The sequence below is a fragment of the Rhinolophus sinicus genome, linkage group LG13 (genome assembly GCF_036562045.2).
Source record: "Rhinolophus sinicus isolate RSC01 linkage group LG13, ASM3656204v1, whole genome shotgun sequence".
NCBI lineage: Eukaryota > Metazoa > Chordata > Mammalia > Chiroptera > Rhinolophidae > Rhinolophus > Rhinolophus sinicus.
This window is the reverse complement of record NC_133762.1, coordinates 29,412,663-29,431,392: the sequence shown is the minus strand read 5'-3', so window position 1 is coordinate 29,431,392 and position 18,730 is coordinate 29,412,663. Positions and strand designations below refer to the sequence as shown.

Below are 18,730 nucleotides of genomic sequence, written 5' to 3'. Positions count from 1 at the left end.
CCCAGCCTTTACCCTGTTGTTCCCTTTTACTGGAACATTTCTTCCCATGGCCACATCCTTCTAACCACTCAGGTCTTTGCTCAAATGTTGCCTCTTGAAGAGGGCTTCCTTGAACAACTTAGCTCAATATATGAGGCTATATGGTCTCTGTTGCAACTACTTAAATCTGCCATTATAGCGTGAAAGCAGCCATAAGTGAATGGGCATGGTTGAGTTCCAATAAAACTTTATTTACAAAAGCAGGCAGCAGGCCAGTTTTCAATGACTAAACCTCATGAGAGATCCATCTAGCTAAGCCATGCCTGAAGTCCTACCATGCAACAACTGCAAGATAATAAGTGTTTGTTGTTTTAAATCAGGATAATTCGTTATGCAGCCATAGACAAAATACAATTGGCCACCATAGTGTCTGGTACATAATATGTACCAATAAATACTGGTTAATAAATAAGTTAGGTGCTCAATAAATATTCTAAAAGGACACATTATAAAAATAAGTATTTAAAAGACATCAAGGTAATATTATACAAATACTTGTGAAAATCCAAGTTACATAATATAGAAGGGCACGACTGAGTCTTGTCTAATCTACTAACAGGACAAGAAGCCTGGACAAGAATTCTTCCAACATTGAGATCCTAAGCTTCTGGGATGCTCAGTTTCTGTGTTTCTAGTACTTTCTAAGGTTATGATTATATGATCCTGAGATTTTACGTATCTGTTTCACCAAGTCCATGATTCTAAAATGTTGTTATTCTAATGTATTATTATTCATTAATCAACACATATCTTTTTTCAGCAACGCTTCTCTGCTGGGCACAGTGCCAGGAGCAAGAGATTTGGTAGAGAAAAGACAACCCTGGTTTCTGCACTCCTGTGGCTGATGGGGACAGAGGCGAGCATATGGGCATATACGATACACAGGGAGCTCTGTTATGCAGATAGACATACTATCTGTCAGGGATTGGGGGTGAGGACACCAACCCAGCCTCCTTGGGAGACTTGGGAGCAGAAATGTCTTCCCAGGAAAGACAGGAAGAGAGAGTATTCCAACCAGAGAAGGGCGTACTGATATACACTGTTTTCCAAGTGGACGGAACAGCAAGTGCAAAGGTCCAGGGGCTAGGGTGGGGGAGGGAGTGCATGGCATATCTGGTGAACTAAAACGAGGTCGGTATGAATTGATGTAAAGTTGGGGGGGTGGCCGGTGGGTGTCAGAGAGAGGCAGAGTGGCAAGAGACTCTGGCCAGATGAGAGAGGACCTAGTAAACCAGGTCAAGGAGTTTGACCTTTATCCTGAGGGCAAAGGGGAGCCAGTAAAGGGTTTTAAGGGGAAGAGTGATCCGGTCTGCTTAAAATTTGGAAAGATACCTCTGGTTGCTGCATGCAAGTTTGGAAGGAGGAAAGAGCAGAGAGAAGGCTGGAATGAGACCCCAGGTGAGAGAAGAAGAGGCCTGAATGAATGGGAGATGGGCCTGAGAGAGAGAGAGAGAGAGATGTTTCATCTGTGGTGTGGTAAACAGATGGGGGTGGGGCTCATACTGGTAATGTACAGGTTTGTCTAATGTATAGGTAATGTATATGGGTAATGTATAGGACTCCTGGACTTCGTGATTCTAAGAGTCTCTGATTCTGTGTTCACCACTCCATCACTTTTGATACAAAATGCCCGTCCTATCACTATACCTTATGGTCTCTGACCTCACACAGCCCTGCATCCCTACTTTCTGAGCCGGGGTTTCGTTGTTTGCACAGAGGGGACCATCAGCTCCTTCCGTGGGGAGCAGCCAGGGGGTGACAGCTGGTGTGTGGTCAGCACCCACACAAAGCAGGTGGGCCGTCCGTGGTGGGCACGTGTGCCCTAAGTGCTGGGCGCGCAGGCATGTTCAGGAATGAACTGGGTCTTAAGAGGATGAGAGAGGTCAGAGAGGAAGAGCAGAAGTAAGGAGGAGCCTGTTCTGGTCTGCTCCTGGTGACCTGGGCGGCTCTGGCCTCTGGGCGCCCTGTTGGGCATCTGGTCCTCAGATTTGGTTGTTTGCTTCCAGGCACCAGCAAGTTTCTGAGTTGACTGGGGGCGCTCCCCATATCTGTAGGCTCTTGGCCCTTCCAGTTCCTCCTTCTGGTCTTAAACTCCCCCAGGGCTGACACCAGGCAGGATCTGATCTTCCCTGGGTAGGTCCGAGCCTGGCCAAGTGCTACCCATTGGGTTGGACCCGACCTGCTCCCAACCCAGCGCTCCCCCCCGCCCCCCTGCCACGAGGCCATATTATAGGCAGCTGTTCTGGTGGCTCAGACAAGAGCAGTTCTTTGGAGACAGGAACCTCACTTGTCTCCAAACAACAACACGTGGTCTCCAAACAATAACACGTGGTCTCCAAACAACAACACGTGGTCTCCAGAACCACAGCCACGGCCTATGTGTGCTCCTGTGTTACAATTTGCTTCTTGCCAGGGGTTCAGCTTTAATTCAGTTCAATCTGCAAAACATCAATTGAACAACACAACTGTGGGCACATCCCACAGACCTGGCATGACCCTGGGACACTCACTTCCTGATTGGAGGAGGAAGTGGGAAGCTGAGCATGGGTGTGCCTAAAACTACACAGTGATTGGTGAAGGGTCGGACTTAGAGTCCAAGGCCAGAGCTCTCAGCCCATTTCTTTGCACACAGTAGGGGCTCTCCAAATGTCACTCATCTTGAGTCAAGTTAAGAGTTCAAGTGACATGTGTCACATGGCATTTACTAGCAGCATTTGCTAGCATTTGCATCGATTGTTTCTAGAAGGTGATAAGAAGCCAGAGAGGTGAGCTGAGTATCTGGGGTCAGGGTGGAAGACCTAGTTTTCATTTTGTGCCCTTTTGTACCTTTTGAATGTTTTATTTTCACCAAGTGCACATAGAACAGAGTCAATCAATCAAACAAACAAACACAATTAAATAAATAATCAAGTGAGCGAGGCATTTCATAACTCCTTTGTACATGCTGTTCCCTCTGGAGAACACCCCTTCCTGGTTTTCTCCATCCGGAAAACTCCTATGCAAGTCACAAGCCTGAACCCCAGTGTCCGGTGTCTGGGGCCCATTGCTACCTCCCCGAGATGGTGATTCTCCATTCACCTGCCATCTCCACGTGCCCTCGTCTGTCCTGCTCTGTGCCTGAGGAGGCACCCATGCCTCCGGACTTCTCTTGGATTTCATCAAAAGGAGGAGTCAGCGGGAGATTAGAGACAGGAGGAGAGAGAAGTGGGGATGTTTATGCCCCCCGCTCCCTCCCTGTTCTTCCTTAATCTTGGCAGGGGCTGCATTTCTCTCTCGCCTCAACTCCTGTCGTGGCCTCACTTCCACAGAAACAGCTATGTCTGGGGCAGTAGCACTGTTTCCTCTCTCTAACAGCTCCCCACGGTAGTCTCGGGGTGCTTTTCCATTCCTTGAAGTTTCCCATAGCTCACCCACCTGTGTAATTACTCTATTAATTCACTTCAGTTAAGCCAGTGGTTCTCCGCCCGGGGTGATTTTGCCCCTCAGGGGACATTTGACAATGTCTGGACACATATGTAGTTGTCATGACTGGTGGGGGGTGCTACTGGCATCCGGTGGGCAGAGGCCAGGGGTGTGCTGCTAAACGTTCTACGAGGCACGGGACAGTCCCTACCACAGAGAATGATTTGGCCCCAAATGTCAACGGCACTGAAGTTAAGAAATCCTGACTTAAACTTTTGTGATGCCAACTGCTCCCTGCCTGGACCCTGGACCCATGGTTGGGGGTTCTGGATGCCCACTGCTCTCTCTGCACTGTGGTGTGATCTTCTCACTTACACACCGACCGTTGGCTTCCTCCTAATGGCACAGACATGAAAAGACCCCGTCTTCGCCCTCGATCCATCCACCACGCAGGGAGAGACCCAGGGGAACTGGATCCCCCACCAGACGTGAGTCCTTGAAGGCAGGGTCTGTATGTCGTTCACTGGAAAGACCCAGTAGTAGGAGGTCAGCAGATATTTGCTGACTGAGCTAAAAATTAAATCCTTCACCAATGTCTTAAAGACAGGTTGCAGAAGACAAGGGACCAGACTCAATATCTACACAGGACTCAGAGAACCTGAGTGATTTTCTCTGTGACAGAAGTTCCAAGGAAACCACCATCAGGCAAATATATACAGAAGGAATGAATCCCTGGGGATAGAGGTGGGTGGGCAGGGGAGAAGGTAAGAAGAAGGCATCTCATCTCTCAAATGGGTATCATAGTAGAACACACCTCCTAAAACTATTGTGAGAATAAAATTAGCAGAAAGCATTTAGTGTGCTACTCAGTGCCTGGTTTCGTACAAAATGAACAGTATCCATCAGCTATCTGGAGGAAGGGATGGAGGAAAAGCATCCAAGATGGGGGCTGGGGAAACGCTCTGCCACTACCATGGGGCTGCTTTCCACTGCTGGGCTTCACTTTCCCAATCTGTAAAATGGGGACTATGTAGGCAAGATTAGAGCTTTGCAGCAACCATATCAGAAGAGATTGTTTAGGGGTTCCACAGGTGTTTCAAATATTATTTTCAAAATCAAATCTGTAATTTAATAAAAGTAAAAGGCCAGTCTGTTAAGTTACAGTGCGATATTACAGTCAGGAAGGCCGAGGGTGACCAACTCATCCTCTTTTGCCCAAGGCTTTTCCAGTTTTAGCAGTGAGATTCCCTGTGTCCTGAAAACCCCCAGTCTTGGGTAAACCAGGGTGGTTGGTCACCCTAGCATGTCAGGTGACCAGCCTGCCCACATAATTTTTAAAATAATAAATAGCTACCATAGGTTGAATACTTATTTTGTGCCAGGTGTTTTTCTAATGACTCTGTAAGTATTAGTTCATTTAATCTTCCTAAGAACCTAGCGAGGTAAATATTATCAGCATCCCTCTTTGTAGAGTGGCACAGAGAGGTTCTGTAATTGCCAGAGGTCACACAGCTCCTGAGTAATAGAGCCAAGATTGGATTCCAGGTCGTCTGGGTCCAGAGTGCCCATATTTAACCAGGACCTCTACTATACATGTGAATATATTTTAAAACATCTTTTGAAATGGTAATAATAATAGGAATATATTTTAAAACATTTTTTGAAATAGCAATAATGCTAATAATAACATTTTTGAGCACGCAGATATGTATTCCAAAGTTTAACCCAGGAGTGACAACCTGTATTCTAACTTGGGCTGCCAGATCTACTCATTTTGATGTAGACCTCAGAGTAAAGCATTCTGGGCCACCTCTGCTGAGTTAAACCTGTAGTGAAAGACTCACGTGTTTACCGGGCCAGGTGGGCAATATTGGTGAGTGAGGGGGCCTGGTTGTAATGCAGCAGGGAGTAGTGGGGCTTGTGGCAAAATGGAACGGAATGCACGTGCCAAGAAAGAGCAGCCAACGACTCAACTCCAGGCACTTGGGTTTGGGGACCCAGCAATGACAGGTCTCCCAAGAGAAGCCAGACAGCCATCTTTAACGGCAACAAATTCAATGAAAACAAAACAAAAACACAAGATGCGTGAAATAAAACTGTGGGCCAAACCCAGTCCCTGCACCTTACCCCTGCCCTCCACAAGCTGTTAAAAAAAAAAAATCACTATTTGAAATTGTGGTATATTCGTATTATGGGACACTGTGCAGCAATGAGAATGAATGAATCCTAGCTGTCAAAACTATGGATGAGTCTCACAAACATAAGCCAGACATAAATGAATACACTCTGTATATTCCATTTCTATAAAGTTTAACAATAGACAAAACTAATCTAGGGTGTTAGGAGTCAGGCCTGTGGTTCCCTTGGAGAGGGGTAGGTTGTGATTGAGAAGAAAGACCACGACGAAGGCTTCTGGGGGCTGGTGGGGTCCTGTGTGACAGGGACATGGTGTCCTCTTTGTGACGAGTATTGAGCTGTCCACGAAGGTTTGTGCATTCTTTAAATGTATGTTGTATGTTTGAAATTATATAAACATTTTACAACACAGATACACACAGACTGTTACCATTTGGAAATATTTCTCTGGATGGAACAGGATTGTATTTGGATATAAAGGAAACCAAATGCTGAGATAGATAATTGGACTCGGAGGCCAACTACCTCAGGAAGTGTCTGATGGCTCTTTGTTGGATAAATGAAAAGAAGGCAAATGCCAGGTGATGCCCCAGTTTGAAACTGGCATTTAATAAAACAGCCTTGTTTTTTTCCAGGATGGCTTTGTGTAATATCTCTGTCGAGAACTGTGTCTCTTTTGCTCACCCCTTTCACCCATATTCTCAGGTACTTAAAGTTATAAAGTAACTTTTCTATATAAAGTAACTTTCATGGGAAAAGGATTTCAGAGCTAAGAAAATCTGAGGACCTTCATTAAGGTTGAGGTTCAAAAATTCCACCTATCAGAAGCAGGCTCCAAATGGCAGGGTGGATTTGGGGGTGATTCTGTATAGGATGGGGAGTGCCCATACCTGGCGGCGGAGGGAGTGCATAGGAGCCTGTTGCTGCAAGCATTTCTCAGAGGGTGTGTCTCCATTCACAAAGGGCCTTTTCATCCTTCAGTCATCTCTTCAGCAAACACATCCCAAGTGCCCGCTCTATGCCAGGTCACAGGGTGCAACATTAATCCAGGAATCACAAAGACGGGCTGCTAACAGTGGCCAGGTGTCATGAGAGCACATGGCCAAGGGACCCTTCACTGGGGTCTACCCCACTTCCCAAACAACCCAAATGGAGCCCTTCTCACGGCTCCCATTCCTCCATCCTGGCCCTGGTCTTCACCACCCCCACCTGCCTGGTCTCTCTGCCCCACTTGGACCCCTAAATCTAGCCTCCACAGTATTTTTATAAAACACAATTCAAAAGCCACTCACCCCAACCCTGCTCCCAACTTGAAAGTTATATTCAGGCCACATAGAGAAACATCCAGATTCCTTCTCACAGCCTACCAACCCCACATCGTCACCCACCCCAATCGCCTCTGCTCCCTCCTCCTCTCTCCAGTGACGCTGGTTCAGCCTTAGGCCTTGGCTCTTGCGGTTCCCTCTGCTGTGTCTTTTGATTCAGATGCCATTGCAAATGTCACCTACAGGGGCCTCTCTGGAGTACTTTTGACAGGGTGAGGTACACCACTTGAATTTTGTACCATGTGCATACTCAAATAAATTATGAATTCAAATGGAAATTCCTCCTTGGAGAGGCCTTTCTAGAAAGCAACCTTCTCATCTACTGCCTCTTATGGTGTTTTAATTTTCCCTTATAAGGTGCTTAATACAGTGTGTCACTGCCTTGGGGTTTGGTTTTGTTTTTCATCTTTTTTTAGTTTATTGTCTGTCTCCTCTTCATGAGGAGACTTCGCCTGTCTTATCTACCACTTAGCACAGTCCTGACACATAGTAAGTACTCACTAAATATTTATTGAATAAGTGAAGAAAAGAAGGGAGGGAGGGAAGGAAGGATGTCTGAGATGATAATGGAGAATAAACCAAGCAAAGCTGGGGGTGGAAGAGTTGGGCTTAGTTCCAAGCAGAGTCTGCAGTGTGGGGACCTGAAGAAGGCCAGGCTGATGGGACTAGAGATGAGAGAGACAGGGTGTGAGGCAAGCAAGACTGTACCCATTTTACAGATGAGGAATATGAAGTTCAGAGCAGGCAAGAGACTGGCCCAAGTCATCCAACAGGCCAGGGTCTGAGTTTAGAATCCAGGTCCCAATTCAAGGTTTCATAGAACCTCACAGTTCTTGAGCACCTATATGTACTAACTTATAAGATTGGTACTGTCATTACTTCCTCAGTTGACTGATGAACAAGCCGAGGCATAAAGAGGTTGAGTGACTTGCCCTAGGTCACACAGCAGAGAAGTAGCTAAGCCTTAGGTCTTTCCCTGGCTTTGATGGTTCCCAATTTGCACTTCCCAATTCTTCCACAGCCTCTGGCCTCACACAAAGCCCAGCCTGGCTCCCAAAGAGGCTGTCAGTCAAACCCTGATCCTCTCCTCTCTGGAGCTTTGGGCAAAGACAAAAAAATTCCCTGAAACCCTCCAGGGCCTGGCTTCCCTCAACTTCAAACCGAAAGAGAGCAAAACTAGCCTTGTTTGCAAGGCTGCTGTGAGAAAAAAGTGATAAAAAAAAATTATGGAACTCATAAGTGATAAAAGTAACTGTAGGGCTCCTGGAAAACAGCCTGAGCTGTAGATACTAATGATTGCAGGAATTTATGGCCCTGTGGGCCCAGCCTTTTCCAGGCTGGGACGATAGGAGCTGGGGTCACAAGTGGGGTCACAGACAGAAAACTCCCAGCAGCCCCTTCCTGGAGTGAGGCCGGAGCCTCTCTTTTACCAGCCTGGGCGGTGGTTTCCAGGGCTCTCAGACGGCCACAGCCCACACCCCTACACACACCCACACCCCCGCCAGCCCAGGTTCCACCATTAGGCATCCATCGGGTCAGGTCCTGTGTCTCTAGCCACTTGTCTTTCTGAAAACCTATAAACTGTCAGCGCTTTATAGTGACGGGGTTCATTCATTATTTCTTGGGGTCCCAGGCAGGGAGCAGAGGGCAGTGATTCATTCCTCCTGTAGCCAGTGGACATTTACAGAGGGACTACTCCGTACCAGGGCCCTTGCTGGGGGGGAAGGCGATGACTGGACACCGTAACTCACCCAGAATCACGAGTGCTGTGGGGCAGGGCTGGACCCTGGGTCCCCAACTCCTAGGACCATGATCACACCATCACAAAAAATAGTGGGAGGGGCTTGTCCCTACAGGTGTTCCCTGCTAATTCTTAAAGACATCAAAACCCCACCTTAGAACCCTAGTGTATTGTTTTTATAAAAACAAAGCCTATGTATCACTAAAGATCAAATAATGCACAGATTTACAAAAAATGTTCAAAACACTCAAATTTTACTACCGAGAGAAAAACCTCCCTGAGCAGAAGTTAGCGGGACACACAGCCTCCAAGGCCAAAGTGCTCGGGTCCCCATGCCAGCTAGCCAGCTAGCCATGCAACATTGAGAATGTCAACTCTCCTCTGCCTCAGTTTCTCCAACCTGTAAAATTGTCTAATGGCAGCACCTGCCACACAGGGCTGTTAGGAGCACTAAACGAGGTCACTAACTGCAGAGCACATAGCACAGCACTGACACGGAATAAATGCTTCCTGAGTGGTGTTCAGTGACTCCTTCTCAGACACGCTCTGTTCACATGCGCTACATCTGCTTGAGGTTTTAGAACCTGATTTTTAAATATATTCCACAAGATAATCCAGGCATCTTTCCATGTCTCTAAGCTCATTTATGGAAGTAATAAGGGTTTGATTTAAGGGCTAAGCAGCTTCATCATGCAGGAACCTCCCCCTTCCCTCCCCACTGTAGATCCACACTAGCTCCCCTTCAGAGCCTGGTTATTTTCTGCCCATATCTGCTTTCTGCAGATCCCTAAGGCAACCCTGTGTGGAGATGTAGAAACTAGGACTCACAGACAGCAAATAACTTGTTTTGCTCACAGAGCTGGGACTTGAACCTCTGACATCTGGACTCTAGAAGCTGAGCTCAAGACTGAAAAACAAGCACTGAGAAGTCCAGGAGGGTTTTGGAGTCGGGTGGACATGACTTTGAACTCCTGTTCTGCCAGTAGGAGCTGTGTCACCTTGGGCCAGTCCTTTCACTTCCCTGAGCATCAGTTTCCTCATCTGTGAAATGGGGCTGCCGATACCCATCACATAGGGTTGCCATTGAGATTGCTACTGCCTGGCTAATGGCTGCTGTTCCTGCACCAGTAATGCATGTGGGGCTCCCTGCTAAGTGCTTTACAGACAGTATTTCTTTTTTCTTTTTTTTATTCAGACAATATTTCATTTAACTGATGAGAGGCACAGGTAAAGCGCCTAGCAGGCAAATAGCAACATTAGCTCCCCTAGACCATAGTTCATAAGGGCAGAGGCTTTTGGCTGTTTTGCTCATTGTGTAACTGAGTCCTAAAACAATGCCTGGCGCATAGTAGGTGCTCAAATAAAATTGTTGAATGAATGAATGAATGAATGACTCTAATTCTGCCAATATCAATGACAAAACGGCTCTGTTACTTACCAGGGATGTGACTTGAAGCAAGTCTCTTTACACCTCTGAACTTCAATTTTCTCCTACTAGATCTAATGGGTACCACGATACCAGCAATATTTATTGAGCACTAACTCTGTGCTGAGCTCTGTTCTAAGTGGCTTATAGGTGTAGCTCCTTGAAACCTTTGAGGGATTGTTATTATCCCACATTAAAGTTAAACTAGCTGAGGCGCAGGGAGGTTAAGTCACTTGGCTAAGGTTTCTTACGTAATAAGAGGTGGAGCTAAGATTCAAATGCCCCAGGTCTCTGAGGCCAGACAGAGCATCTGCTTAACACTACTCTACAGAGCCTTTCTAAGAGCAACCTGTCCTTCCTCCTCAACAGGACAAGCAGTAAATATACTGAAGTGCATTCACGGAATGGAACACTGTGCAGCAATGAAAAAGAGTAACTTCCTGGTAACCTCAACAACATGGGTGAATCTCACAATTATATCGAAAGGAGCCAGGTACAAAAGACTACTAGAGCAGCCAGATAAAATATAGGATGTCCAGTTAGAATTTCCGATAAACAATGAGTATTTACTTATTTAGTATAAATATGTCCCATGGGAAATTCAAATTTAACTGCCCTCCTAGATTTTTATGTGCTAAACCTGGCAACCCTAAATAGTGTATGTGTATGATTCCATTTAGCTGAAGTTGAAAAACAAGTGAAATGAATAAATGGTAATAGAAGTAACGATAGTGATTGTCTTGGCTTGGGGTGGGTATGAGTGGAAAGGGTGTTGAAACAGTTGTTTACGGGCCGGCGGGGTGGCTCAGGCGTTTGGAGTGTCCTGGCGATCCTGAGGCCGAGGTCGCCGGTTTGATTCTCACATGGACCAGTGAGCTGCGCCCTCTACCGCTAAGATTGTGAACACCAGCTCTCCCTGGAGCCACTGGAGCGCAAGGGTCATAATACCAACGGCTTGAACTGGAGTTGGCGGGGGAGGCAGAAGAAGAGGAGACAAAAAAGAAAAAGTTATTTATCTTCAAAAACACAAACTCATAGATACAGACAACAGAATTATGGTTACCAGAAGGGAAGGGTGGGTAGGGAGAGGATGTAGAGGGTAAGGGGGCCCAAAAGGGGGCAAGGTGACAGCAGGAGACTAGACTTTGGGTGGTGAGCACACAGTAGAGTATACAGATGTTGTATTATAAAGTTGAACACATTAAATTTATGTAATGTTATTAACCAATGTTACCCCAATAAATTTAATTTAAACAATAAAAAAGGTATATAGCTTGACCTAGATGTATATACTTGTAACGCATCACCAAGCTGTATGTTTAATAGTAGTACATTTTACAAGATTTGTGAATTGTGACTCCCTAAATATATATATATATATTTTTAAAATTCTAAAGGGCAATACACTATAAAATCTTTAGTAATAGTATCTAACCGATGGGGTGCTTGGGAGAAAAAAAGGAGATAAGGGTTGTGAGTCTCTTAGCACATTTTAGAAGCTCATAGTAAGAACTCAATAAATGGAAGCCATTGTAAATGTAATAGCAGCATTTGTATTGTCATTATTATCATCACCCCTTCTGTGATTTTTCTCTATTGAAAATTGATTGGCGCGCCCTCAAGGGTCTACATTGTGTCATAGCACCTGAGTTACTGCAAAGAATATCCCTTCATCCAAGCTTGAAATTGTCTCAATTACAAAGGGCAATGCTGTGCTTTTCTTTTGCTCCAGGACCACGTAAGAAAGTACCAAAATCCGCAGGAGACCAATGGGTCCCAAGTCCAGCTCCAGCCCTGCCCGTGATAGCTCCCTGAAGAGTATCAGAAGGAAGGCAGAAGGGAACGCACAGGTCTATCTCTCTGACTCACTGTTAAAGCGCAATCGCAAACATTATCTTGTTTCGTAGGAACTCACGTGATAATATTTGAAAGGAGCACTGGTGGGCTACAAAATGCTTTCACATTAATAATAATCACAGCTAGCTTTTAATGATCACGTCCTGGGTGCAAGCACCATGCTGAGACATATATGTCCTTTATTTCCTTTAATCTTGACAATGACCTGTGAGGCGTGTGTTCTTCTGTAGCCTGCTCTTTTCCCCTCAGCGGTACGCTCTGGGCATCTTTCCATGTCAATAAATATAGCTGGGGCGGTAAGTACTTGATTCAAAGGCTGAGAAACTTAAACAGTCAGCAGCCACTGCCCAGGTGAAATCAATAATAGTTAACATTTATTGAGTGCTTTATTACACACCAGGCCCTGTGCTAATTGTTTACCATGAACAGTCTCTCATTTGATCCTTAAGGCAATCTCCAGGTAGCTGCTATTATTATTCAGACGAGGAATCTGAAGCTCAAAGAGGTAAAGAAACCATCCAAGGTCAGACAGCTGGTGTAAATGGCAGAGTTAGAATGCACACCCAGGTCAGTCTGATTCTGGTGCTGGGCTCACAAACAGGATATTTGAAGGACCGTATGGGAGAGGACACACAGGAAGATCCCCGAGTGGAGAAAGGAGCCACTGACAAATTCTAAAGGCAGGCAGAAGGATAGTGGGGCAGAGGCCATGGGGGAGGCAATTTCTGAAAAGCCACAGTCTGCCATGAAGGGGACAGGAAGGTTTCCTGGAGGTGGTCCCATGTAGACTGTCTCCAGCCAAGAAAGGAGGTCTTTTAATAACTTACAAGCTCCTGGGTGGTTTCACATCAGACACACATGGGTTCAAATCCTCATTGGGCCACTCTCTAGGTTCTTTTTAAAAACAGCATGATTGAAGTATTATTGATGTACAATGAACTACCCCTATTTAAATTGCATAAGTAGATGAGTTTTGACATGTGTACATACCCATGAGCCCATCACCACAATCAAGGTGATGAACGTTTCCATCACCCCAAATATTCTGCTGCCCCTTTATCCTCATCTCCTCCTTTCTGCCCCCCACCCCATTCCCAAGCAACCACGGTCACTATAGATTCTTTCACTATGGATTACTCTAAAATTTCTAGAATTCTGTAGAAACAGAATCATACAATTTGTACTCTTTTTTTCTGGCTTCTTTCATTGAGCATAATTATTTTGAGATTCATTCATGTTGTTGCATGTATCAATAATTTGTTCCTTTTTATTGCTAAGATATATACTATACCGGGGGTGCCAAAAACACGCCTACACATTTTAAGAGACGTTACCTATGTATTACTTTTCAAAGTTGAATTGAATTGTGGTAGCAATGTGTAGTATGACGTTTGCTCAAAAGATCCAATGAATGCTAGCGTCCCCATGCGACAGGCAGGACAAAGAAAATGGCGGAAGCACGGTTGTCGTTCGAGGAGCGCAGGACCGGTTTGAAATGGTGTTTGAAATTCGCCAATGCTGTGGAAGTACAGCGACAATGGAGGCGTGAGTGTGCACCAGAACCTCCAACACGCCTAACAACTGCACGCATCTGTGATCAGTGTGAGACGCATGGTGCTGTGTGTGATGTGCCCAAGGGAAGATCCAGGAGACCTCCCACAGCAACAAGTCTTGCTACTTCTGCTCTGGCATTGGAACGGTTCACACGCTCACCACAGGAGTCTACCAAACAATGTTCGCCATAATCAGAAGTGTCTGGACACTGATGGCAACCACTGTGAGCACCTCTTGTCATGGCAGGAGTCAAATGTGACTTGTATTCATCTTCTGTTATTGGTATATATTGAGTATTACAATTTTAACACGTTGCGTATGGATCACGAGAATCTTCACGAGGGATTTAAACCCCGCCCTACGCAACGTGTTAATACAGTTTTTTTCCCTTTCTTAAAACGTATATACATTTTTGTGGCTGTGTGTATGTTACAGTTTTTTACCCTATTCCCCTGTAGATAGACATTCGCCCCCCACCCCAGTTTTTGGCTATTATAAATAAAGCTAAGAACATTTGTGTACATGTCTTTGAATGGACAGATGCTTTCATTCTTCTTGGGTAAATACCTAGGAATGTGATTGTTGAGTCATATAAGTTTATGTTCAACTTTTAAAGAAACTGCTGTAAACTATTTTTCAGAGTAGTTGTACCACCTTTCATTCCCATCAGCAAAGTCTGACAGTTTCAGTTGCTAGGGTGCGTCTCTTTCACTTCAGCCATTCTAGAAGCACTAGTTGTTTGCTGTTGTTTTTTAATCTGTGGACCCCATTGATGGTTTCTTAGCCTTTCTGAGCCTCAACGGGTCTGAGAGGGGCTGGGTAGAGATGGTGAGAGGAGAGGAAGGGTGTCACTTGACCTGCCACCATCGTAGCTGGTTTTGAGTGCTCTGGACTCAGCAGACGTTTCAAGTTTCCTCTTTGTGTCATGGACACTGTTGTGGGCTCGTGCACACGGCCATTGCTTCAAGCTCAGCTTTGGCCTTGATGGATGCATCCCTCCTCCTGGGGGTCCTTTGTAATTTTTTTCTTCAAATTTTGGGATTCTGCCACCCAATTCTAGTGTCTTGCTACTGCCACCCCTCTGCCCCTCTAGGAGGCCCTACCGGACAAGCTGACCCCTTATAGGTGATCTCTGCCCACATTGGTCCATGGGAAACACTCATGCAGCCTTGCCCTGAAGCACCTGGGAGTGTGCGTGGTCTCAGCACACCCACTCGCTGGCTCCCTCATCAGTGCAGCCAGGCAGCCTATTTCTTCAGCCTTTAGATGTCCCACATCAGACCATGGGGTCCTCACATGAGGGTCAAGTGTGACGCTCTCCAAATAGTCACCCACCTCCCATCCTTTTGAGAAGACAGCCACCAAAGGACTCCTTGCCCCTTCTTCCCATCATAGGAGAGCTGTGGATGAATGTAATAACACACAGAGGGGTTTGGGTCATATTTTAGCAGTTGTGGGCTTTGACTGTGCTCTTAGAAAGTGAGCGCTGCTGTCACCGCAGAACTTTCTCGCAGTAGTGTACAAGCGACACACACACCCCTGGATTGGCTCACATCTTCATGGAGGTGACCATACTACCTACCCAGGTTGTTGTGGAGGCTGAGTGACACAGAGAATCCACAGAGCGTTCCTGGGTCTGAGCCTAGGATCCCACAACCACGGACCTGCAATTCCATCTTTGTGTGACAGTTTACAAGTGCTGCTGCCTCTGTGGGTCTCAGTTTTCTCATCTGTCAAACGGTGCGCATGAGAACCCCACCTGATAGCCTCTCTACCTGGTTAGTTGGGTGAACTACACATATAAAGTGCTTAGCACGATGCCTGCATTTGGTAAGAGCTTGGTCTTGCTGGGTGTTAATAATACAGTGGAGGGTGGGCTGAGCGGGCTCTTAGGCTGGTACTTGTGGGGTGAGGGTACGGCGTCTTCACCCCTCCTACCATTCCAGGCTCTGTTTTGGAAATGCTTCAGCCTGGCTGGGATATAGGGCCCCTGGGAACAGAGAGGACGGCCTGTACCTCCAAGCAGTCATGCTGACTCAGGTTAGAAAATCAATCTGTGACCAGAGAAAACACAGCTGGGCTCCCACCTCTTCTGGGAAATACATGCAGCCAGCCCCGGGCACGTCTTATCTCATGCTTAGAGAGGTGAGCGGCTCTATTCTAGGTCCTGATTCCAAGGCTTGTGAGTAAAAGCCTGGCACACAAAGGTCTCTGGCTACTTGAGGGACACCAGGCCCACAGATCACAAGCTTCGCACGACCCTCCAACTGGGGTCAGGCATATCTGGTGCTTGCCAAGCCCCTGACTTCTCCCAGCCCTAGTCTGGGCATTTCTCAAGCCAAGCCAGGCTCCGGACCACTGGTTGGGCAACCCATGACCTCAGACTGGGTCAGATCCATCAGGTGAGCATCTGTTTAAGAGTATGGAACATTTTGTTCTTTAGAATCCCGAGGGCCAAAGAGTACGAACCCTCCCCATCCACAACTCAACCCCCCAACACTGACATTTACTTACTTTATAACTTTGGGCAAGTTCTTCACCTCTCTGAGTTCCAGGTTTTCCATCTGTTTAATGCAGATTAACAAGTACCTCCACCTTCCAATGTTGTGTGAGACTCAGGTAATGAGTGTCAAGGGGTGGCACACACACTGGCAGGCACTCCATAACAGGGAGTTAGTAGTTGTGCAAACAGGGGTACTGAACACCAAATTAAAAAACAGTAAAGTATATATACAGTGGGTAAGAATAAGGACGAGGAGCTAGACTGGCTGGGTTCAACACCTGGCTGCTCTACCACTTTCCGTGTGGCCACAGATAACCTCTTTGAGCCTCAGTTTTCTTTTCTGTATAATGGGAGTAATGATGATGATGGTGATGATGATGAGAAGATTCAGTTAGATTAGATGCACTGGGAACAGTGCCTGGCACATAATAATCACTTAATAAGCATCAACTATTTTTTAATTAGTCACACAAATTCGTAACATTACTAATGGCACTGAAATCCCACAGGTATGGGTTTTGACAGGATTCACAGGAAAGGGAACTCATATCTAGTGAGCCACTACCATGTCCCTGGTGCTCCCATAAGCCAGATATGTATATTTACACACACACACGTAATTCTGTTTTCATTTTTTAAAATCTTTATATGGTAAGACAAACCACAGACGAAGAAAATCATACAAATTAAATTTGTAGCTTAGTGAGTTATTTCAAGGCAAACACACTGTAACCACCACCCAGGTCAAGAAATAGAACTTTGCCAGCTTCCCAAGAGCCCCTCCATGAACCCCATCCAAATCACAGCTCTTCCCCCAAAAGTAACCTCTAACCTGACTTTTACAGCAATTATTTCCTTGGATGTCTTTATGGTTCAATCACCCGAGTGTGCACTCCTACACATTTCAGTTTAGTTTTGCCCATTTTAAAAAAAACTTAATATGTCTTTTCAGCTTCTGTGAATGCATAGGTTTTTCCCTCGACCTCTTTGTTCTCCTTGAAGTTTATCTATTGAAGAACTCAGGCTGCTTGACTTGCAGAGTTTCACAAAGTCTGTATATGGTCAATTGCATCCTCATTGTACAGTTCAACATGGCCCTTTGACCTCTGCATTTCCTGCAAATTAGCAGCTAGATCAGACCCAGGTTCCATCCCTTTGTCACGATAATATGTGGTTCTGAGTTCTTTTATCGAGAAACATGTATGTGGCTGGAGTTTTGCTCTTCTTTTTTGGCTAGAGACATGAATTTATTGCAGGTTGCAAAATGGCAATACTGTATTATTTTGTTTTCATATATTAGCTGTAATAATTTATGAGAAGTTGCTTTTCTTAATCTATTATTTGGTTACCCAGTAGTACAGTTCATATATGAATGGTGGAATAAATACTTGATTCTTTCCTTTTATTTACCTGATTTTCAAGAATATAATTTGTTTCCATGCCATCCTCAGAAGATAATCAATTAGTGTTTTTTGTTGGATTTATGAACTTTTCTTTGCTGTTTTTATCAACTCAGGGATTGAAACATATTTGATGAGTTTCAATCATCTGCAATTATCTTTGCTGCAGCGAAATTGTCTCATCTTCAGATTGGTTTTTAGTTCTTTTGACGTGACCCTAGTGCCTTTGATAGCTTCCTTGTTGTCTAGTATGACAAGATATTCCAGGCTCATCTTGTATATTTTCCTGCTACTGATCTGTAATCAGAAATTCCTCAGAGATCCCTTTATTTTTTAAAAAATAGAAAATGGCATTTCAAGACTAGAATCTGAATGCTAGGTATGTGCATTGCTACTACATTAGTAATTGTTTCTAGGCCTTTCTAATGGATAGAACTATATATATTATGTGTGTGTGTGTATATATTTCATTTTAAAAACACGTCATCTCTTGAATTCATGCTACTATTTCCAATGCAAATACAGCATTATGGGGCTTTTAATTAACCTAATATTTCAAGCTATATTACATCTGTAGCTCCTTTCTTCCACATTTAGAGTCTTTGGTTTTTAAGGACACTGGAGATGATAAAATTGAAAGATTCTGTAATTACTGATTTGCACCCTCCATTTCATCCCCCCCGCACAGTCAAGAACAGCCAGGTTCTTGCCGCCCTCTTGGATCAGCTCTCATCTCCCTGGGACCCCTTGACCCTGGGGTAGGGAAAGTAAGAGATTAAGGTCATCTCTTGGATACTCCTTTGGGCTCTGAGTCCTCCTGGACCACAGAATTTCTCTCTAGAAATGGCGTAATGTCTTTACTCTGCCTGAAAGAGGGACCTAGGAAATTTGTCTCAAAGCCGTAATTGCACAAAATACCTGTTGAAGGGGCTAGGGATTGAAATGGACTTGGGGTGGGGTCTACCAAAGCCTTTCCCAAGCTACCATTTTCTGAAGGGGACGGAAGGCTAATCCCAAAGTCTAGGTTTGAAGCCCTTTACTTCATTGACTGCCAGTGTCTCTCTCATGACACAGCTTCCATAAGCATGAGGCTTTAATGAGACAATGGATGTAAAACACCACGTAGATGGTAGTACGTTCTCGAGAAAACGGCAGCTTTCCGTCCTTCTCTGTTCCTCGGTTTCCCCACCTAAACCTGCCGGTGCTCCCCGTCCCTCCCAGCCAGCTTCTCCCCACGCTCGAGGCCCACAGCGCGGGGCCCGGCCGCCAGGTGGGGACAAATCGCCGGCACCGCGGGGTGACGCCGCCCCATCGCGCTGAGGGCGGCGCCCCGCCCCCGCACGCCCT

The 18,730-nt window shown here is 45.6% G+C and overlaps 1 long non-coding RNA gene across 1 annotated transcript; it reads left to right on the top strand.

The window, feature by feature from the left end:
* Positions 1-1,282: 1,282 nt before the first annotated feature.
* LOC109456368 (uncharacterized) lies at positions 1,283-14,007 on the top strand. The gene is made up of 3 exons (XR_002138845.2): positions 1,283-1,437; positions 10,439-10,562; positions 11,802-14,007. It is a non-coding gene; the product is annotated as an uncharacterized LOC109456368 (long non-coding RNA).
* The last annotated feature ends 4,723 nt before the right edge of the window (positions 14,008-18,730 follow it).